Genomic DNA, 23917 nt, shown 5'->3' with positions numbered 1-23917 from the left:
ATATAGTGTGAAATAAAATACTTCTATCCTGAGGCACTGCAATGGTGGGGCACAGGTGTCATAGAGTCACATGTCTGATGCCCTGACACTGTGTCCTTTGCTGCTCCAGCATCAGTGTGAGTGTCGTGAGCAGTGAGTGTGCCAGAGCCAGCTCAGTGTCATCATGGGGAGGAGCATGTTCAATTTAAAAAGCGAGTTCAAGAAGAAGAGTGGGCCTTTTTACTTCCTCTCTGGAATTCACTGGCTCCTTGGGCTGATGCTTTGCTCTCTTATCTGACCATCACTGGCAAGCCTGGGCCTCAGTCATCCAGCTGAAATGGACGATTTCTCTCTCTTTACTAATAAATGCTTATAAATCTGGCAATAAGCCTTCAGATTAATATATAATTATAGTTAGGAATCTGGAACTTTGAGATACTCTTATGATTCATCAGGTTTTTTAAAGTTATATTAGAAATTCATATTTGGATTTTCATTACTAGTTAATCATTATGTAAAAAAAGCTTAAATAAGCATTTCTTGAACATGTATTATATGTCTACCACTATACTAGATGCTATTCTTCGTAAAGGTATATTATATTTCTGTAGGTGGCTATGATGTGATCAAAACAGGGCTCAGATTACTTCTGAAAGCCTTCAAATCAAGCGTGCTATAAGTGGCCGGAAACCCGTTTTGTTCGTTTGAAAGTATGGATAAATGATTTTATTGCTTATGATAGAATGCTATTTAAACTAAGTGTCTTACTGGGATGTTGAATTATAATGTGAGAGTTTGTATTGCTATTATTATTATCATCATCATTATATCATCAGTCCAGCCTACTTCATAGAATGTTCATAAAAATGAAGTGAGAAAATGTATATGTCATACTTTATTGTTTAATGGTTATTGCTTGGCATAGGGAAGAGTATTTAATGACTAAATGAACACTAATCTATTTCAGAATTATGGACTGTACATCTGTCTTTTTTACCTTCTTCTTTTTTCAGCTTCTCTCTTTTTACCAGTTCCTTCAAACTTCCGAAATCTTTCTCATCTTAAAAATCTATTGTCCTGGGGGCAGCTAGGGAGCACTATGGATAAAGCAGGGTTGGGAGTTCGGGGGTGCACAGACACTTGGGTTCAAATATGACTTCAGACACTACCTAACTGTGATTCTAAGAAGGTAAGGTTTGTTTGTTTTTTTTTAAAGCTATCTATAACCCTATTGATAATACAGGCAGCTAAGAGATGATAGAGACCTGGGCCTGAAGTCAAGAAGAAAAAAATTCACATCCAATCCCAGACTGTTTAGCTGTGTAACCCTAAGCAAATCACTTAACTGCCTCAGTTTCTTCAGTTTTTAAATGAGAATAATAATAGCACCTACTTCCTGGATTGTTTGAGGACAAATGAGATAAAAAATTTTAAAGACCGTAGTATACTTCCTGACATACAATAGGTACTTAATAAATACTTTTCCCCTTCCTTTCCCTATGTCTTTCCTCTTTTTGTTTATTTATTTATTTAAACTCTTATTAGAATCTATTCATTCTAAGGGCCAGGCAACTGGGATCAAGTGACTTGCCCAGGGTCATGAAGCTAGGACATAGCTGAGGCCAGATTCGAACCTAAGACTCCTTTCTCCAGGTCTGTCACTTTATCCACGGAGGCATTTAGCTGCCCCCCTCCCCATCTTAAAAAATAAACTTATTTATTTTTACATGCATTTTTAATTATTCTAATATAGTTTATCCTACCCTCTTTAAACAATAAACCCTCACCAAATGAAAAACAATACTTTCATCATAAACATGCATAGCACCACATAACAGTTTCCCATATTAGTCATGACTATATATATGTCTCCATTTTAAGTTCATGACTTATAGAGCAGGAAGTGAGTAGCATGTTTCATTTTTAGTCTTATGGTCTCATAGCTTATGACTGAATTCATTGAGTTCTGAAGTCTTTCAAAATTGTTTTTCTCTACTGTGTTACTGTTATTGTACAAATTTTTCTCCTTAGTTCTTCTCACTTTGATCTATATTAGTTTATGGATGTCATTCCATTATTCTCTTAAACTAATCATTTTCTTTTCTTGTGTTACAATAATGTTCCCCATATAACATAATCTCTTTAGTTATTTCCTAATTGCTTTCCTTCCTTAGCTAGATACACAGGAAAAACTTTTGAGACTTGTTGCCTCCATTTTCTTCTCCTTGCTTCTTTACAGACTGGTGTAAAAATATATGTATATTTAAGAGGGTTTGATGTTGGAAAGAATGACAGACCTGGGTGAATGTCTGTCAACTCCCCTCTCAATACACTACTTTTACTAAAGACAACAGAGGAGGTTTCTCTGGAGTGGTGGATGTCCAAAGAACGGGAGCTGGCCCTGGATGCTAAAGGGAGACGTGGGTGGAAATGCTGGGTGATCAAGCATGGACCCTCTCCCTACAGAAACCTCCCCAAGGCCAATGTCAGCACCTCCAGGGGGTCTCGCTCAAAATGGAGTCTGAGCAAAGCAGCTGCTCAAACCCCTTTTCCCCTCTTTGCCTCGTGTAATGATTTCTCCTTGATCTGACTGAGAATTGGTTTATTTTGTAGATGAACAAGGCAGCTAGAGAAGGGAGAGGATGGAGGAATCAAGGTGGGGGATAGGTTTGTGGGAAGAGAAAACCCTATTTGGGTTTTCTTGTTTTCTTCAGCTGAGCCAAGATGGCTCTGCTCCAACTTAACTATCCTCCTCTTGTCTCATTAATGTCTCTCTCCTACCTTCACCAGTGCCAAATGTCCTTGGGAAGGTCAAGGGAAGGAAAGGATCTTCGGGGTGACCCCCTCAAGTAAGAGATCAGCCCCTTCTCCAGCAGCTGTAGTTGTTTGTTCTTCCTCTAATGGAGACTCTCAAACCATAGGAACCTTCTTTCTCTTCTGGGCAAAGGAAATGGAGGCCGGGCTTTTCCACAGGTGGGAATCTAGAGCTTCAGGTCTTTGCTCCACACTCTACAGAGTTCAGAGGGCAAAGACCTTTCAGTTAGCCGTTACTCCCACAATCCTCTTCTCTCACTCCCAACTGTCACTGCCCCTCCCATCACATTCCAACTGCTGTCTGATCCATCTCAGTAAGCTGAACTGCCAAAAGCTTGACTCGGTTTTCCTTTCCACCCTGGGTTCAAAACTCCTTACAAAGTTACCAGTAACCTCTCAACAGCATGTAACAATCTTTTCTCAGATCTCATTCTTTCTGACCTCTCTGCTGCATTTGACACTGTTGACCTTTCCCTTCTCTTGGTTTTTACAACTGTATTTTCTCCTGATTTGCTTCTTCCCTGTCTAAGAGCTTCATCTCTTCTGCTGCTTATCTTCCATATAAGCCTTCTAACTATGAGTATTTCTGAGATTCTGTCCTGGGTTTCCTTCCTTTCTTTTTTTATACTTTAGTGACTGAGCAACTACCATGGATTTAATTATTATATTTATGCGCATACCTCCCAGACCTATATATTTATCATTAATTTCCATAGCTTCAGTTCCATATCACTAATAGCCTACTGGAAATTTTAAACTGGATGTCCTGGTGACATCTCAGTCTTAACATGTCCGAAAAGAGAACTTATTTTCTCCCCAAATTCACCCTCCCTGTAAAGGGGAAAATTATGTTTGTTTGGACTGAATATTTAAAGGGTTGGTCACCAAGAATTGAATAAATATCAATTCTAAAATGAATTTTAGCAGTGTATTTGTAAATTATAGGAGAGAGTGAAAGTAGAGTAATGAGAAGAGGGTAGAGTAAGAGATCTAGATTAATGAACTAGATTATGTGTTCAAGTCTTGGCTTTATTCTGGCAGGGCTCCAGAGGCCTAACTGGAGAGCCTAAAAGTCAATTAACAAGGATTTTAGGCAAAAGGGCTCCTCCCAATCAAGGGCCCCTCCAGAGGCTAGTACCTCCAGGGAAGCTAAAGGAGTCAGCCTTCACTCACCCACATGTAGTTCTAAGGAGAAATGTAAAGCAGTCTAAGGTCCTCAGCCAGAGTTCCTCCAGGTCCAGTTCAAGGCAAAGAGAAAGAACTCTCTCACAGGAAGTTGTCACTCTCTTTTCAAGGCACCTCTTTTGTGTCACTTCCTGTGCCTTCCTCTACTTTACATGTACCAATCACAACAAAGACTTTGCTTAGGACTGCCCAGCGGGGATTCATTCAGTCAATTCTGATTCATCACCCATTCTTGTACAAATGGATCACAGACCTCCCCCACTTGAAAATTAAGTGGTAGTGTTTAACACTTTTGGTGATTTAATCTAAAAATAGGCAGGGTAGGATTAATCCCATCTTCACATTCCAAACTTTCCCATTTCTTTTGAATGTACTATCATCCTTCCAGTTTCCCAGGTTTGTAACCTTAGTGTTATCTTAATTGTTCATTCTCCTTTACCCAAATGTCCAGCCAGTGCCAAATGTTGCCATTCTATCCATATAACATCTCTTAAATCCATTCTCATTCCCCTGACCATACCAGCCCACTTTTCCTATTGGTAAGTTATAAGACTTCCATTGCAGGGTGGCAATCCTTTTTACACCCTAATCAGAGAGGTTTGTAGGCCCATTACTTTGTCTTCAGCTTTCATTAGAATTATTCATGACTGACTACATAATTTTAATTTCACTTTTCAGAACCTTTCATCTGTCCTGAATTAAAATAAAGCTTACATTTTAAGATTTAAGTTACTAAAATGGAATTTATTACAAGAAGATTAGAAATATATTTTTAGGACGAGGATAGAAGCTGATGAACAAACCACAGTTCTTCTGCTAATAGTAGTAGTTATTTTTAAATAGACCCCACCCTCAGTATTGATTGAGTATTCTTGGGAGGTCCTGAATTGCCCTGACATTGTTTAAGGCTTTTCTTCTAACCCATATCATCTGGGGCATCTATTCTAAACTCAGTCCAATCCCCAAAATATAATCTACAGAGGTGTTCTGAAAAAACTTGAATAGAACTATATAATTGTATAAACCCATTTTCCTTTTGTATTTTTACCTTCTGCTATTCTATAAAAGTTCTCTCTCTCTCTCTCTCTCTCTCTCTCTCTCTCTCTCTCTCTCTCTCTCTGTCTCTGTCTCTGTCTCTCTGTCTCTTTGTCTCTATTTCTCTATTTCTCTCTCTCCCTCCCTCTACAGTTTCCACAGCTAAAGCCTTATTTGATCTGTTCAGCTTTCTCCAACAAAAAAAATTCTGTATGTTTCTTTTCATGGCCACAAGAGGGGGATATTTAATGATTTTTCTTTTTCTTTTTACCTTTACTAACCTTTCTTCAGCAAGGAAAGTGGGACTTTTTGAAATTTCTTTTCTTGGTGCAGCTAACCTTTAGGCATTTAGAGAGGGAAATAGTTGTTCAAAAGTGTTCAACAGAGAATATTTTATATGTACACCAGTTCTGTGCAGACAACCAAATAACATATTCAGTCTCTTTTTTGCATTTTAAAAATCCTTTTATAGCCTTCAGCAGCTAACTTAGGAGGTCTGGAGAAAGTTTAACTGATGACATTTTTTCCCTCAAGGGTAAGTTGGAAGAGAATTGCCCAATCTTTTGACCAAAATGGGATGTAAAGAGTTCACTTGGGATTTGTGGTCAGTCCAATAAAAAATAAATAATGCAAGAAAATAATCTAGAGCAAGTTATTTGGGTTATATCCCAAAATTATTCCAGGTATTTTTACAAGCACAGATGTATTAGTTTTGCAAAGGATGAGAATCCTCCTCAATACCAGAGATAGCCTTTCTTCAAAACTCTTAACTGTTCCTTCTTTCCAATCTGTTCTTAAAGGACCAGTGCTCAAAATACTCTTGAATTTAAATTCAGATCCTACATTTCCTTTTGGTAGCTGAAAAGAAACAATATTTGTGTTTGACACCACTTTGGTTGGGTTTGCTTTTCATCAGCTTTGCCATCTCAGGTAATAATAAAATAATAACAATATACTATGGGGGGCAGCTGGGTAGCTCAGTGGAGTGAGAGTCAGGCCTAGAGACAGGAGGTCCTAGGTTCAAACCCGGCCTCAGCCACTTCCCAGCTGTGTGACCCTGGGCAAGTCACTTGACCCCCATTGCCCACCCTTACCAATCATCCACCTATGAGACAATACACAGAAGTACAAGGGTTTAAAAAAAAACACACAAAAAAACCAATATACTATGCAAGTTAAGCAGATATTATTAACCATCTGCTTTTTTCCTGGGCCCTGGGACAAATAACAGTCCCATATTGTATATGTAAATGTTTATTTTTTTTTAGTGTTAAGTTCAGTATAAAAAGAAAATAAAATCAAAAAAGGAAAAGCTAGGAGCCAGACTACAAAGGACTTTAAAATACTGATCAGAGGATAGGGGAGGGAAAAGTTTATCCATATAGATCCTCCAAGTAAGATCATCTAGGAAGAAGCCACAATAAAAGAAAAAGAAATTCATAGAAGGCAAAATTCTAGCAGAGAGCTAGTAGTGAAACTCATACCTTCAAACATCTATACAAACATGGCTGAAGCTTAGGCAGCAAACAAGAGGAGCTAGAAATACTAAAACCCGGAGGCAGATTTAACTTTATATATATCACTGAGATGTGATGGAATGAAACCCATGACTAGACCATGGCTCAAGTTGGGTAGGTGGAAGATAATTAAGAAGGTATATTTAAGTGAAGAAATCCAGGAACTAGAGTGGAGAAATAGGACAGCAACTGGTGAATGGCAAAGGAGAGAGAAACAGGAGCAATTTTTGTCATTAGACTATACTGCAGAGTACTTGTCCAAAGAAAGGAAATAGATGAGGAGTTTGGTAAGCAACTCTTATAAGTCTGGCACAAAAGCAATTGTAAGTAATGTTGGGAGATTTCAGTTATCCAGACATCTGCTGAAGTGTTTTCTCTGCCAAAAATGGAGGAGCCAATAGCTGTTTGACTTGTTTTAGCGATTTCATCTTTCAGCAAAGGTAAATTCTCCTCAAGAGCTGATTCTCACTAACAGAAAGGAACTAATTACTAGGATGCAAATGATTGGAAACCTGAGAGGTAATGACTATTCTTTGTGATAGAGAAGTAGAGGAAATCTGATCATAGTCTGAAATGTACCATAGATTTGGGGGAAACAGATTTTTAAAAGGGTTAGAGAAAAGATAGAAAGGATCCCATGGAGCAAAAGGCTACAGAAATCATTTTAGGAATAAGGGAGTTGATCAAAAATGAAATTCTGAAGTCATGAAGGGAAATAGTGGAATGAGAAAAAATGGGATTTTTCTGAGGCAACCATATGGATATATAAAGAAGTCAACATTTAACTTAGTTTGTAATAGAAATAATTGTGTAGTCTTGTAAAAATAGTGTCAGGCAGGAAGGGGAGAGGAGAGGTTTAAATACCTGGGAATTTTAATATAACCAACAAACATTAATTAAAAAAATTTTTTGATAACATCAAGAATGCTAAAGTTGACTTTCGAATCATGTGATCTACAAGCCAGATTGCCATAATACATTTTCTCTGATCTCCATGACATCTCACACCTTTCCACATCAGAAACTATGTGCCTAAGATAAAGCAACTTCAGCTATCTCCGTGGTCTAGTCTAGGACATTTGTTATCCAAAACGTTAGGAAAATATCAGATCATAAATTAATGAGGGCAGGTTATAAAGCACTTTACATTCCAGGCAGAGGAGTTTGTATTTGGTCCTAAAGGTAGTAAGGAGCAACTGAAGTTTATTAAGCAGGGGAGTGACATGTTCCAACCAGTGTTTCAAGAATATCACCTTGGCAGAGGACTTAAGTCAGGGAGGCCAGTTTGGAGGCTGTTATAGTCTAAGTGAAAGGCGTTGAGATCTTGAACTCAATTGGTGATGATAGAGAGGGATCTGAGTGATGTTGTGAGAGTGAAACTGTCAAAATATTACAACTAGTTGGACATGTGAGAGAGTGAGGTGTCAAAGATGTGAATTTGGCTACCCTCAACAGGTGGGCTAGGTGCATTTGGTTAGAAAGATGAGTTCTGTTTTGGACATGTCATATTTGAGAAGATAGGTCTGGGATATCCAGTTGGAAACATAGATAGTCATATGGGACTAGAACTCAGGAGACACACAAGGAATGAGAGATCTGGAAGTTATCTGTTTAGATATGATAATTGAACTCATGGGAACTGGTAAAGTCATCAAGGGAGAGTCTAGACAGAAAACAGAAGAAAGCACAGAACAGAGCCCTGGAATATATTTACATTTAGATGGAGTGGTCAGACAAATAGCAGATACACCTAGACAGCAGCCACAGCATGAAAACCTGGAAAGGAGAAACTTTCCAGTTGGGAAGGATTGGTTAATGTATTAGATCTCATAGAAAGGTCAGGAAGGTTTGTGACTGAGATAATCCATTATATTTGGCAATTAAGCAATCAAATGGTCATGAATTTAAAGCAGAATGTGTTAACTGCAAAGGAAAGGTAAATTGCTATGAGAAGTGGTCCTGATGATTTTCTTTTGGAAGTTAAAGAATTCACATGAAAAAATAACTTTTTGGTGATTCCACTCTTCTAGAAATCATTACTATGGTTCATGGGACGTATTCAGTATAACTCTCTTTCATCTCATGCCCAAAACATTAAGAAGTTGTACTGCTGTTCTTCACTTCTCCTGGGAAATAAGAGATATCTTTGAATAACATGTAAATTGATATCTTTCTCATTACCCTAAATTTTTAACTATATCTGCATACTTTTATTCCTAAAATAGAAATCATTCCATGTTAACATATTTCTTTTCAATATAAGAATGAGAGTCAAATCCAAAACATGTTCTGACCCAATTAAAATCATTTTATTAAGTTTCTTTCAAAATACAGTAAAATAGCTGTAATCATAGAAAAGAAACGACTATTTGCTTCATATAATTCAGGCTGAAATTTTGAATGATTATAAACAGAAAACAAATATATTTAAATAGCCCTTCAGATGGAACACAAAAGTCATGTGTGGCATTCTTACGGGTTATGTAGCAAGTGCAGTTTCAGATTAGGTTGGGAAAATTCTGCCATCTCTTGTCCTTTATGGGAAAGACATGGTTATTCAAAAAATGTCAAGTAAAGTAGTATATACTGTATAATACCAGCAGAGTGAGTACTTGCACAGGGAAAGAACTTTTATGGTTTTTATAAATATAGGCTTTAGACTTTATTTTCTTTGAATCTAATTGGTGTATTACATAAAAGCTTTTTATTGGTGTTCAAACCCAGACTTCCCTATGAAAATCATCAACTTCTTTTAAAATGTACAACAAAAAATTTTTTTACATTTTCATTTTTAAGCATTCTAGATTCTATGTCCTACAGCCAGCTATAATTTACTTATAAGTAGAAAAAAAAATTTTTTAAGTTAGGACCATTTGCAAAAAAATGTTTTCTTCTGCTTCCATAAATATAACATTCAGAGCAAAGACAGGCATGCCTAATTGATCTGAGAGCAATTGGTATGGTTTTCAGACAGTCTATTAGAGGGCATGTATAATTTATAATATATAGTTGTGAAAAATTTAAGAGCATGTTTAGTATATTAACCCAGTGCCTACCAAATTATATCCCTATAGAAACTTGTAAATTCCTAGAGCAAGAGTCTAACACACACTGTGTAAATCCATTATATGTAGGCCAAGGCTGTATAAATGATTACAGTTAAAGATTGCTGCTGCTAATGTACAATGTTGTTCCTAGGGAGTCAGGGCATGGACAGTCTTAAAAAGAGAGAAATAGTTATTCCCTGAGAAAAGGTGAATCATTGCATAGTCTCAGGAAAAAAGAAACTTATAAACTAATATGAGGTAATAAACACATTAAACAAATTTGCCTACCAATGATACTTGATTGATATTAAATGTGAAACAATTTTTATTCCTATTTTGATATTCGAGTATAGTATCTTTGCTTTTCTATACTTATTAAGACTATACAGTGGTACTTTGAACAGATAGTTAAATACAATACTTTTAGGAAATATAAAAGAAGAGAAAATTGGTGGCTAATACGTTTTAGTATAGTGTGTGTATTTCAGACATATCTTCTCAATCAGTTATTTATTTTTCCTCACATGGAGATGGTTGTCATTAATGTATATAGCAAAATTTTCTGTTGCAGAGAAGAGCATTTGAATGTCAGTCTGTAAACTTCTTTACCAAAGAAGAGTGGTTTTTCTTCTTTCCTTTTTATTTTTTTGTCCTTCCCTAATATCTACTGTGTTATCATGTCATGAAGTGACCCCAGGCTTTGGAAATTTATACCAGTGGAGTGTAAGTTCTAGTAAGGACTTGACAAATAGAAAAGTCTGTGGATGTGAGCAAGCAGTGAATTCTTACCATAAGACTGACTACTACTACATAGAGAATTTTGTCAACCATAGAAATTCATGAAGAAAGGAATCTACTAAGATTTACAAAATTTGTGATTTGTTGGTAAAGGAATGCTTAGACCAATGAAATCACAAAATTTTAAAGTATTTAATATGTTTTTGTCATGTGTCAGTTGAGTATTAATACTGTCCTTGATTTTGTTATTATTTTAAGTTACTAAAATGTTGTAAGCAGGGAAAATAATTAGTTTCCATGGAGATACACATAGTTCTTACTTTTCAAATTATGAAAATATCCAATATTCTAGGTGGTTTTAAATTTTTTTAAGGCAGCTACTTATCTTTTCATGCCTTCATCAAATAAAAATAGAACCACAGGGTTAAGGTTGGATGGCCTTAGAGGCCATATAATTTAACACACACACTTCTTCCCATATTTCATAGATGAAGAATTGAGGCCAAGAGTGATAATTTGCTTAAGGTGCATAGGTAGCAAGTACTGGATTCAAACCAGATCTCTTTCTACTATACCATTCTGGGGTGTGTATTGATATATATACATATATATATATATATATTTTGTATAGCAATACAAGAAAAATCAGGTGGGTTGGTAATTACTAATATTCTTTTCACTTTCTTTATAACAAAAAAAGGTCTCCAACTTTTTCTTTTCCTTTGGCATCCTTCCACCTTTCAGTTATCTTGAAAATCAAACCATTAAAACCTCAGAAGTATTATATTCAGCACAGTCCTTCTTTGCTTTGTATAGTTTAGGCCTACTGCTTTTCCTATCTTTGTATTTTAAGTGGCATTTTAAATTCCTCACGTAGTATTTTGGGGTCTCTGGTGTTAGAATCCAGCTTTGCATTTTTCATGAATCTGCTGTCCTGCTAGTCTCATCTTTAAATGCCCTCAAGATGAATTTCTTTTTTTAAAGTTGGATCTATTGTTAAGGTTTCTTTGAACTTAATTTTTTTCTCCACTACTTTTTGTTGTATTACATGATGCTACTTATAATCTTCCCATTTTATCCTCTGTGAGATCTCAGAAATGAGTTTGTACTCTAAACTGGAATTGCCTTGGCTGCAATAAAGTGGTTTCTAAGCTCTTTTAGTCTTCTTATTGAAATGATGAATTAAGTAATTGGCTAAACTTATTAAGGAAATGATAATAGTCATTGCCAATCCTTGGTATTATATATGTTTTCCATTTTTCTTCATCAAATTATTTGTGATATGTATTTGTGAGATATCTAGTTACTCTTCAGTCATTGGCCAATCTCATTTCTTTGTCCTGAATCATGCTTTCCAATGTATTATTTTTGCTTCTGCCTGCCTATATCCTCTGAGCTGTCATCTTTTGCTTTTCTCCTTGGCCCAGCACAAAAGTCTTTTTCATGGAGCAAAGACCAACTATTCAAGTTGTGGGAAACTTCTTTATACTCTTCTGTTTCCCTTTTGGAAATTATAATATCCCCTTTACATTCTGTAAATGTGAGTTTATTTCTTACATGGTATGAAGGACAGTTTTAAAAATTAGGATCTTATAAATTTCAGGGTTTAAAAAATAAAGCTATAATAATATAAATGGAACTATAAATTAGAATTGAAAGAAAAGTATGACTGATCTTTAAAAGGATGACATGTCCCAGAGCATAAAAATTATTTTAATATTTAACGTAGAATTTTTTTTTCCAAAATATACTAGATTTGACACTGAGTACAATGCTTTGTATCTCCTACTCTTTTTAGCACTTTTGGAGAATTGCCTTTTTTAAAGAATCAGATTCTTTTTTGCTGTGAACTAATGAAACAGATGTCAGATGGCTAATTACAGTAGAGGGAAAAAAAAGCTGCTGACAAAAAGAAGATAGATTAAAAAAAAAACTTGGCCTTGGTGTTTGAATAGCATGAACTTTTCATTATCTAGTGACTATCTTTGGAGCTTCGGTTCTCGTGCTGGCAACATTTAAATTTGAGTGGTATAATATATACACACACACACTCATATATAGTGATATATTTAAGTAGTGTATATATAATATACCACATGGGAAATAGAAGCAGGCAAAACCTAATTCTGGTTTTTCTTTTCTTTTTTTTTTTTTTTAATAAATTTCTTCAGCTAATGAAAGTTTAATTTTCCTTGTGTTTGCAATAACTCTTTACTACAGATTGGTAACCTAAATAGGGGGCGAGGGATTTTTCCACAAGGTATCAAATTTAGAGGGGTTTGATCATACTCATAGTCATTCCTTGTGTAAAAACAACAAAGCTTAGCACTTAGTAAACAGGAATAACTTGTTAAAATAGGAAACTCAGATGACAGGCAGAAAGTAAGTTTTACCCTCTTCCATTGCAGCATTGATATTCTAGAACCTTTTGTCTTTGCCTCAAAAAACTTTGCTCCTGGCCTCCTCCCTTCTGTACTCATCTATGGACACATTTAATATTGCTTGACCAGATGTAGAAATTCCAAGTCATACTTCAGTATAACCATGTTAATCAGGAATGGAAACAGTGAATGAGTGTATATGAGAACAACTGGAAGGTCTAAAAGAGTGTCACTGCTTTGATATTCTTTGCTACTGAAGAGGGAGCAGTGCTGCTTGATAGGTAGCATTAGCATTTTCCTGTTTTTGAATTTATTTGTGTTGGTTCTTGGGTTTTGAGTACATACAGGGTTAGGAAGTAATAGAGCCATAATTTTTATTTCTATGGCATGTGATATGTAAAGAAAAAAACTAAAATGAAGGTTATTTTACTTTCTTGCCTATCTCTATTTCTGCATAGATATTCAATAGCTTGTCATTATGCAAGTTTACCCTGTGAGGTTCTCTGTTTTCTGTTATTCAGAAAGCTCCTGAAATCTCATTTTATTCATACAGTCTTCTCAACCAAATTTAAATTCTCAACCAGATTTAAGAGGCAGTTAGGAGATACAGTGGTTAGAATTCTGGGCTTGCAATCAAGAAGACCTGAGTTCAAATCCTGCCTCAGACAGTAATAGCACCTTCCCCCTACCTGCCACTCCCCCCCTTTCCAGAGCTCTTGTGAGGATCAAATAAAATAATATTAGCACTTGGAAAACTTTAAATTGCTATATAAATGCTATTATGAATATCACAAATAACAAGCAGTTTAAAAAGAAACTCATTACTTCTACATTTCACTACCTTGAGAATGATCTACTGGATAAATCAATCAGCCAAAAACATTTTTAAGCAGTCATAAAAAAAACTATGCTAAGTGCTAGGGTTACCAGTAGAAAAGCAAAACAATTCTTGCTCTTAAGGAACTCACATTCCAAGGGGAAAAGTAACACATATAGGAGGTTTTAGCAGCAAATTGGTCCAAATGGCCTCATATTTATTAGGGATCAAAGAAAATTGTAATGCATCTTTCTTAGTGTTATTTCATTGACAGAACCATATCTATTTCTGATGTGGAAACTGGAATTTGGGCATGCCAGGGACTTTGTTGGCAAGAACTTTGTTTTCTGGATTTTCAGTAGCTGTGGCTGGTGAGGAATTGGGCAGCAGAACCTACGGAAGCAGTTACCAAGCCACAAGTTACCAGCTCCACAAGAGTTGATTTGCTGATAATAACACCCAGGCCTAGTCTCTGGAAGCAAGGTTGGTAGTCTACAAGGTGTTGCTATCCACAGGGCTCTTGGGCTCTTTCTCAGAGCCCTGGGGCTTCTTTCTAGTGATTTGGGTGGTATCAATGGTTTAACTCTCCTAGAACAGTGATGGGCAAACTGTTCCCCGTGGGCCAGATCCAGGCTGTAGTTTGCTCATCATTGCCTTAAGCAATTCCCTAATCACTACATCTGGATTGTGAGGGTGTAGTGATTAGGGAATTGCTTAAGGCAATGATGAGCAAACTATGGCCTGGATCTGGCCCTCGGGGAACAGTTTGCCCATCACTGTCCTAGAACATGACCCTTGTGGGGTACATTGCTGCTTCAGCTTGGCTGGCTTGCCTACCCTTTGGGTGGTAGTCAGTGGGAATGACTGACTCCTTCTCCACAAGATTTTCTCCCAAGGACAATCTTAGGGAGGGCTGATCTAAAACAGGGCCAGTGACCTGGGAGATGCTGCTGTTTCATGGGTTCTTAGATTTGCTTGACTGTCAGTGGTAGTTGATCAGCAGCCTGTGGTGGCATTTGAGAGCATGATGGTTCCATTTCCCATAGAGTTTGCTTCTAAAGGAGTTGCTTCATAATTCTTTTTTGTGTGTAAAACATGTCTAGTATAAATCTAATATGAGGTAGCTCTTTTTATAAAAGACAGTTTCAGGTATAGTATGAGGTCAAGTCACTTCCATAAAACTTGGATACTTTTTCCTGGTATCAGCATTCTGAAGTGGCACCTTTCCTAGTATTTTCAACCCAATAGATTTTTTTGAAGTCTCTTTTCTTGCTATTCTATATGAGAGTTGAACAACTTTTCCAAAAAACTAGAGGTATAGGTAATTGATTAAATATACATTTATTACCATCAACAACATACTTATCATCATGGGGAAATTTTTTTTTATTTTTGGAAACTATTTTTAAATGTTTGATTTCTCTTCCCTCGAAGTCCAACATTAGAATTAAATACTTTTGACAAATGGGTCATTTTTATATATTAGGGAAGTATATTAAATTTATTGTGTATTTTTTATCAAAGGCTAAGGAAAATCAGAAGACCTAAATAGTAACATGATATTTTCTCTATTTCAATGGAGCAGGTTTCTGAAGAGATGAAATATTTGCAAAATACTGTTGGATAATTTCTGCACAATTTTTTTGCTTACTTTTTCAAATTTTTTTTGTTATTCAGGTGTTTTCAGTTGTGACCTACTCTTTGTTATGCCATTTGGGGTTTTCTTAGCAAAGATAATGAAGGGTTTATAATTTCCTTGACGAGGGAATAGGGGCAAATAAAGTTAACTGACTTTCCCAGGTTCACACAGCTAGTAAGTATCTGAGACCAGAAGACTGTAAGGATGGGATTTGTGCAAGGGGAATGGGACAAAAGGAGCCAGAGAAGTAGTGGCTGACAGTTGGTGATAGTTGGTGATGGCAAATTTCTGTAAAATTTCTTTGCTGTCTGTATGTGCCTCAGTTGTTTGCATTGCTATTTCTATTTTGTTCCCTGCTGTGATCCTTTTTCCCCCTTTCAATTGAGCATTCTTTTCAAGTAACTTTGCTATTTCCTTTCTTAATGTCATTATCAATACAATGCTATCATCCTTGTGTCCTAGCAATTTGTGCACTAGATTCTTTAAGGACCAATAGAAGTGGAGGAATGAGATGATGACTGCAATTGTGGTTGGTATGAAAGCAACCTATTTCTAGTTTCAAACATTGGCAGGAATCATATATTTCTATGATTCCCATTATATACCCTGGGATTAGTACAATCCAGAAATTATAAAGCATAGTTGAAAAGTTGTATAGTAACATAAGGTACATGGTATAAATTGTTTTCCCCACTAGTGCATCCATAGTACCAGGTCGAATGTAAAATTTCTATGGTACTGTGCCTTTAAATTTTCTTTGCTAAGTTTGTCCCCTTTGCTATGCTTTAGATAGAAGAAAAATGGCTGCCATCTGGTTCAAAAAGAGGCTTTTTTTTTCCTCAGAATTATTTAGGTACTTTACCTAAGCTGGCTCTGCCAAAATTATAAGAATAAAGAGATCCTCTGTCAAAACTGTAATAATAAAGAGAGCCAAGTAACCAATGTTATGATAGAAGGGAGATAGAGTCTATGTGGTGAGACTGTCTTCCAGCTCTCCTCTCCCACTGAATATGCACTGGGGACTTCGAGGGGGTATCACCCTGAAACTAGGTGACCTGGATGGTCGTGCCACCCCATAGGAGTTGGGGGTGAGGCTTCCCTATAAGATGAGGTATGGGGTACCCCAATCCGATTCTGAATGAGGGCGGGGCTCACTCAAGCCTCCCCGGAGGTCAGTCAACTTCACAGTGGGTGGTCTGGCTCCAAGATGGAGGTAGCCAGACCAAGCTGTGATTCCCTTCCCCCTTGTTGTCTCTTAAGCACTCTGGAATGCTATCTGACTAATGAATAGCTTTTATTCCTCACAATTCGGGGATTGGGGAAAGGGGTGAAAGGCAGAGGGATTTGGGGGTGCCCTCTTCTCTGTTCTTATGGAGTTTCTCACTCAGGAGGGAACCGTTGGGGTTCCCACTCCCAAGCTTCTCCCCCTACCTCTTCTCCTTCAGATTCTATTTCTATTTCTTATTTCTATACTTTTCTATAATTGTAAGTTAGACCAGAAAGGGTCTCGCAGCAAGGTTGGGTAATGGGAGAAAGAGCCTAAGAGATTGCTCCCAAAATGGAGTCCAGAAACTTAGCTCATTCAATGGTTGAAGTCTTGCTGGGTGACATGCAATGGAATCTTTGGCCAGGGAATCTGGGTTTCAGTGTCCAAAGAAATATCCTCAGGAAGCCCTAAGGCCTGGATTCGACTGAGATGATTTCCTCCTCCCTCTCACAGTCCCCTGCTGGAAGTCCTCCTTTTTTTCTTCCTCCTCCGGAGAATTACCCAGAATTCCCTCTGATCTCAACCTTCACCAACTGTCACCAACTGTCAGCCACTCCTTCTTTGGCTTCTTTTGTCCCATCCCTCTTGCACAAATCCCATCCTTACAAGACTCATCCTTCCTGACTCCAGATCCCATGCACTCTATCTATTATGCCACCTAGCTATCTCAGTGTTTCGAATAGTAGGCATTAATTGCCTCATACTTTTTTTAGCTAATTAAAGATTAAATTAGATATTGTCACTATTCTTAATAAAAACTAGCAATATTTTTCTTTCTCAGCACAAAATTCATCTGAGAAGCCTACCAAGAAATTTCCATTTTACCTCTTTTGTGAAGGGCAAGTTTTTATTTTCACTATAATTTGAATTAAGGTCATACCTTTGCTGTCCTATACAATATTACTTAGTTTTAGTAGTTATTTAATTTCAATTACTTTTGTTGCTGATAGATAAAAGCAAAAAAGTACCTATAAGCAATGGGAAAAAAATGTATATTTGCTTAAATAGGTCTTTTTTATATCCTTTTATATAGTGAACAATAGTTTAAAAAGTTAAGTTAGTAAAATTAGTTTACTTACTATGAGAAAATCAGTTATTTAACACTTAACAAATTATCTGTCTTAGCCATGAATTTAACCAACATTTGAGTAAAACGGTAAAGAATGATGTGATATTATAACAAATAATACTTGAAAAGGCAGATGAAACTTAAATATGTTTAAAATAATTGGTAAGTAACTGAAGATTTACAAATAAAATGTATGTAGTTTTTCAGAACTCCTTGTGTATTACATTTTTAATGTTATTTCCACTTCAGTTCTTAGGAAATGCTTTTCCAAACTAAGAAATCTCAAATAAGGAAAAGCAAAAATTACAGGCAAGGAAGATTTAAGACTTTGAAATAGAGAATTCAGAGTAAGGAAATAAAGAAGTTTTGTTGTGAGCGTCAACAAATGAGTTTTGCTAGGACTTTTATAATTTGAGGGAATAAAAGATAACCTGAACTATAGAAGAATCAATTAAAAAAAAAAAAAAAAGATGAGAAACCAGAACAAAACTTTTAATAGTTCTTTTCATAGTAGAAAGCCTCAAGACCCACTTGTATTCAGAATGAGAGTTGTAGTGAGTAATTATTTTAATAAGTGTTGGAAGATAAAACTATGCTCTACATGTTAAAACCTGTATAAATGAGACTTAAGGGACATATACAGAAAAATCTGTGAAGTTCAAAGTAAGAAAAAAATGAATACATGGAGTGGTCACTTAATTTACTTCTTGTCTTCCCTTATTCTCCTTGTATTCCCCCTTTATATTTTCACTCTGAACAAGTATTTAGTTATGAAGGAGTGTTGGAGGAGGTAAAATTCTCTTCTAACATCACATTGAGCATCCTTTTTTTAAACTTTGAGATTATCTACCTAATTAAAATTGATTGGATGAAACTTCTCACATTTCTTCTTTAGCAGTTTTTCTGATCTCTTGAAAAGTAATACCTATATGAGACTTATTACATTGGAGTCTTGCATCAAATCATAGCACAAAATTTTGTATCCAATAAGAACCCAGACATATCAGATAATTAAGCTACCTATTGAAGTTTGCTTTTGTTACCTGGTAGGGTGGGGGCTAGGGAGCAATGTTGGAGTACTTGCTCTCAGTTCCAAGAACTCAGGCCCTTTTTTCAGCTCAGTACTCATTAATGTAAAGAATGGGTTCAACCCTGGAGTATCCTGGCCAATAGAGAGAGGAGTCAGGCTCTTGTCTGCTTCGATTTCCAATCCTGGACTCCCAAAGAAAATTATGTTTGGTATGGCATCCCCTATAAGGGGGATTTCTAAGAGGATCCCCTATATCACATTTGGTATGGCATCCTCTCTAAGAAAAAGAGTAAAAAGGTATTCAGTATATCATGTAAATTAGGTATAGGACAGCAAGTTTTTTTCCCTCTCTACACAGAAGAAATGTCCATTATTTACTAAGCACACTGACAGAAAAACTTAAAACAGCAGTAGTAATTTATAAGTGCTGTTATGCTCTCCCAGGAAGTTGATACTTAAAACATCAAGACATTAAGTAATTCTGGGTACTGCTAAATCATCCTTTCACGTCTCTCCACCATCCAGACCTTTCTCCCTAGGCCCATGTCTTTTGGCAAGCTGGGCCATAGACTCATCCTGTCAGAGGTTATCCTCTGATGTAGCAACTTCTAAGAGTTCCTTTATCTCACACTTCCAGTTTTTCCTAGATCGGTGTTCTTTCCTCCAGATTTTTCTAGAACACTGTGTCTGGATTATTCTTTTCCCTCATTATGCACTTTTTCTCCCTTCATTCCCTATAGCATTTGTATGGTACTTTTTACTTTTCAGAAGATTTTCATATATATCATTTGTTAGTAAGCATGGGAGGGAAATAGAAAAGAAACTTTATTACTAATAAAATTGAGGAGGGGAAATCAAGGTATAGAAGTATTGTGATTTTTTTTTACCCCATATTACTGAGTCACAGAGTTGAGACTTAAGCCCAGATCTTCATAATTCCTAACTTACTATTCTTTTTCACAGAATATATGAATCTAAATTTCAATACCAGATTAACAAATGATAGAATAGAAGTCATCCTTTTTTTTCTTCTCTGTACTACAGTTGAAAATAATATTTTGTAAATGGTTTACTCCATGGCTCCTGCACAATGATAATGATGTCATTTACATGCATAACAAAACAATTAACTTAAAGAGAAGAAACCTGGTTCTACAAAAACAAACCATATTTCTAACCAAGACCTATCTTCCAAACATGCTTTGGTTATTGGAAAAATAACTGATATCCAAATGTTTGCCTAATTACTAGTCTAGTAGTTAAGTAGTAGTGATGGGCAAACTTTTTAAAGAGGGGGCCAAAGGAAAGGAAATGCTCATCTGTCAGTCTGTTTCTAAGGCAACTCTCTCAAAGTTTCATTGTATTGTGTCCTACTCGTATTCATCAGATTAGAAATAATGCTGCGAGGCCCAATAGGACATTTCAGGGGGCCACATCTGGCCCTCGGGATATAGTTTGTCCATTACTGGTCTAATAGTATTTGGGAACTGACTCCAGAGTGAGGAGTACAGCCTATACTTGTGGAAGTGACTTCTTTTCTAAAGTTAAAAGTTGAAACTTCCAAGCTGGGCTTATTTCTGTGGAGGGCACTGCAGTTCTTACATTGGCCTGGACTTGTCACTTTGGACTCATCCATGGCTTTATTTACTTCACTCTCATAGATCACTATCCTAGATAGTCCTACAACCATAAGAATTTCTTTTGTGCTAGAGACTGCTAAAACAATGAGGATACGAATACAAGAAAAAAGGAAGACATTGCCAGACTTCAAGGAACTTAAACAACCCATGTAAAGGAGCTAAGAAGTTGAGGGGAAGATTTTCATAAGGAACATGTATTGTATAGAAAGGATTTTTATCATCTTGGTTACTTAAGCATATGAACATATGCTACTTGTAGTAGTATCAACTTTGAAAATGCTCAGTTTCTTCACTTTTGTTAACTATTTTTAATGAACAAAATCTGATTTTTCTCTCTCTCCTACCACTCCACCATTAAAAAAAAAGAAAAACAAAACCTTTATTACAAACAGCCATAGTCAAGCAAAACAAATCCAGCATTGACCACGTCCAAAAAGTGTTACCAATTTTGAAACTTTCCCAAAGTCTGAAACAAGATAGAAGGTCTTAAAGCTAAATGTTTTTCTTTGTTTTACCGTGGATTTTGCTTTCTTATGTTTTCCCTCCTCCATTCATGAATGCCAGCCAGATTGGGAATCCATATGGTATGACAAAGAAAATTGAATCATTTTGACAGTGCCAGGTATTAGCTTTCTATCGGCCAGAATTTGGCATTATTCAGCATTAAATATATATATAATTGAAGTACTTTTATCTATTATTCAGTGAAAATATATACATTATTTCTGCCAAACTTGAAAGATAGAAAAATGTTTCTTCATCTGAATCACCTTTTTAGAGAGTTAGATCATCTTCCTATTAGAGAGAAATACTCCCCTTGGGAAGGAACTATATTTTTCTTGGGGTAGGTATGTTTTGTTCAAGTATTTCATATGTTCCTAACCATACCTACCCCAAGAAAAATATAAATGAACCATTGAACAACATTTTTTTCCTCTTACTTCCATCCTTCCCCATTTGCCCATCATCATTTGCTTCTCCTTTTATCTTTTTTTTAATTAACATTCTATAGAAATTAAAGAAAATGAGTGTTTTAATGTAATATGCCTGATCTGTGTACCCATGGATTTTTTTTACAAGAAATATTTTAATGAAAAGAAAATGCAGCCTATGAATGATCAAGACTTAGCTTGCCCTCTTGAACAGCTATTGATGTTATAACAATGATTGGAAAATCATTGGTGTTGGTTTTTGGATGACTTAAATTAGTAAGTAAATGAGGGTAATCTTGACAATAACTTTTTATGTTTTCTGTTTTTTTATAGAGCAGTTCTATAATATATTTTCTCCTCAAAAAGGATTAGAAAAATATTCCTTGTAGGAATTCCTTGGAAACAGTTGAGAAAACCTCAGACATTAATGGCAGTTCTATTCATTTGGTGCCACTTGGATAAGTGCTTAGCCAAGGAATGAAAGAAGGAACAAAATGTAAGTCAGCAGCACCACAAGAGTTGAGAGCCTTTTTTATAATCTGCGCCTGACTATGTTCTACTTCCACTATTTCCATTATGATCATAAGTGGAAGACAAGAAGGGATGATACTTAGATCCAAAAGGAAATTTTGTTTTTTTTTTCCTAAGGGGAAATAGCTAGCTATTGTCCCCAACTTCAGTTATTTGTTTTCATTTCTTAAAAAAACAAAACAAAACAAAAAAAACCCAAAGATTTTCTGGAGATAAAATTGGCACCATTTCCATTTAGACTTCAATCAAACTAATTTAAGGTATACAATACAGTATGCTGTATTAAATGCTGTCCTAATTTAAGGCATTAAACTCTTAACAAAAATAAAATCATTTCAATCATTTCTTCTTTACCAGGAGTAAATCAAGGAACTGAACATTTGAGATTCCAGTTCAGTTTTCCTTTATCTCATCAAATTGATAGGTATCAGGAGATATAAATTCCTGGAGTCAAAGGAGCTTACCAGAAGTCTGTTCCTTCTTCTCTACTAAAGTATAATTGAAGGGGGCAACTAAGTGACTAAATAGATTAAGACCAAGCCTGGAGACAGGAGTTTCTGGGTTCAAATCTCACTTAAGGCACTTCCTAGCTGTGTGATCCTGGGCAAGTCACTTAATTCCCATTGCCTAGCCCTTACTGCTCTCCTGCCTTGGAATCAATAGATAGTATTGATTCTAAAACAAAAAGTAAAGGTTTTTTTTTTAAAGATAATTGATAGATATTTTAAAAATAAGTGTGAAGCATGAGTTACAAAATTGAAAAAGATCTCATAGGAGAGCATTGGCCTGAATTCAGTAAGATTAAATTTAGTAGGGATAGTTTTAGGCTTGAGTTTTTAAAAAGTTTCTCTCAAGCATAGATTATGGTTAGATAGTTTGTCTGAAGAAAACATTTTGGGTCTTTTAATGAACTTGAAGGTCAATATAAGTCTACAGAGTGATACAGGAGCCAAAAAAACCTTCCAGAAATAAGGAAGAGATAGTGACTGTACTTTACTCTGATCAGACAGCATAAGGAGTATTGAGTTACATAATTGGCACCACAGTTTAAGAAGGATGATAAGATAGCTAATGTCCAGAGGAGAGCAACCAGGATGGTGAAGAGCCTTGGGTCCTTTTCATGTGAAGATCAATTCAAGGAACTATACATATTTAGCACAGATAGAACTCAGATTGAACATTTAGCTGGAAAAGAGAAAGCATGATTGCTGCCTTCAAGTAAATGAAGGGCTGTCATTTGGAGGAGGGAATAGACTTGTTCTGTGTGGCTTCAGAATACAGAATCAGGAACACTGGGTGGACATCACAAAGAGACAAATTTAGGCTTAATGTCAGGAAAAACGATTAAAACTGTCCAAAATTGGAATAGGCTGTAATGAGATTTGGTGAGTTCTCTTTTATTACAGGTCTTTAAGTAGATGTTGGATGGACTGCTGGTTAGGGTATTGGAGAGACTATGTAATAGTAGGGATTCTCTTCAGGTATAGCTAGTAGCTGGGACTAGATGGCCACTTTGGTTTCTTCCAGCTTTAAATTATCTGATGTAAGGCAGGCAGGGCCACTGAGCTGTGGGGCATGAGCCTTTTGTCCTTAGCATTAAGCTTCTTTCTCAAGTTCTGGCTTCCTTTTGCCCACAGGGAGAAGCACAAGTTCTGGGCTAGTGTTAGTCTGGCTGGTTCATGCTGCTACTCTTGCAGAGCAGATTTTTTTTCAGAAGTTAAGGAAAAGCCAGGTGAGACTTTTTGGTGCCAGAGCAATATATTCCTTTGAGATTCTGTTGATCTTGGGTATTTTTTCTAGTGTAATTCCCCTGTGTTCACTGTATTCCTGAGATAATTTTGTGTTCCTTGGCTGTTACAAGGTTTTTCAAGTCTGGGACACTGAAAACACCACAGCAATTGGTAGTGTGATATCTCTGTCATAAGATCAATGACCACTGTCTTCTTGACAGTTCCTACTGATGATCCATTGTCCATTCGCTTAAGTGTGCTTATGTCAGATCAAAAGACCCTTCCCAACTTGTTTTATTTTGACTTTTTTTAAAAAATAAGCTAGTGAAAAATAAATAGTAATGCCTAAAGTTCTTTTTCATGGTTAACTTCATTTTGTGACTGCTAATATAAATTTATCTGAGCCATCACTATGTCCTTGCTACAGTAGATGACAGTACTGATATTTCAACTTTATGATTAGATTAAAATAGGTTTGTGTTCATTGTTCCATGAAGACTTGAGAAGTTACCACTTTTAAAAGAGCAAGAATATTAATGGAACTATTTTATTGAGTAATGTGTAAT

At 36.1% G+C, this 23917-nt stretch overlaps 1 protein-coding gene across 1 annotated transcript in view; it reads left to right on the top strand.

The window, feature by feature from the left end:
• Positions 1 to 23917, top strand: part of ARL6IP6 (ADP ribosylation factor like GTPase 6 interacting protein 6) — a 59092-nt gene that overhangs the window by 20114 nt on the left and 15061 nt on the right. The gene's annotated exons all lie outside the window — the stretch shown is intronic.

This window comes from Gracilinanus agilis, chromosome 3 (genome assembly GCF_016433145.1).
Source record: "Gracilinanus agilis isolate LMUSP501 chromosome 3, AgileGrace, whole genome shotgun sequence".
NCBI lineage: Eukaryota > Metazoa > Chordata > Mammalia > Didelphimorphia > Didelphidae > Gracilinanus > Gracilinanus agilis.
The sequence above is the reverse complement of the archived record's forward strand: the minus strand, read 5'-3'. Positions and strand labels throughout refer to the sequence as shown.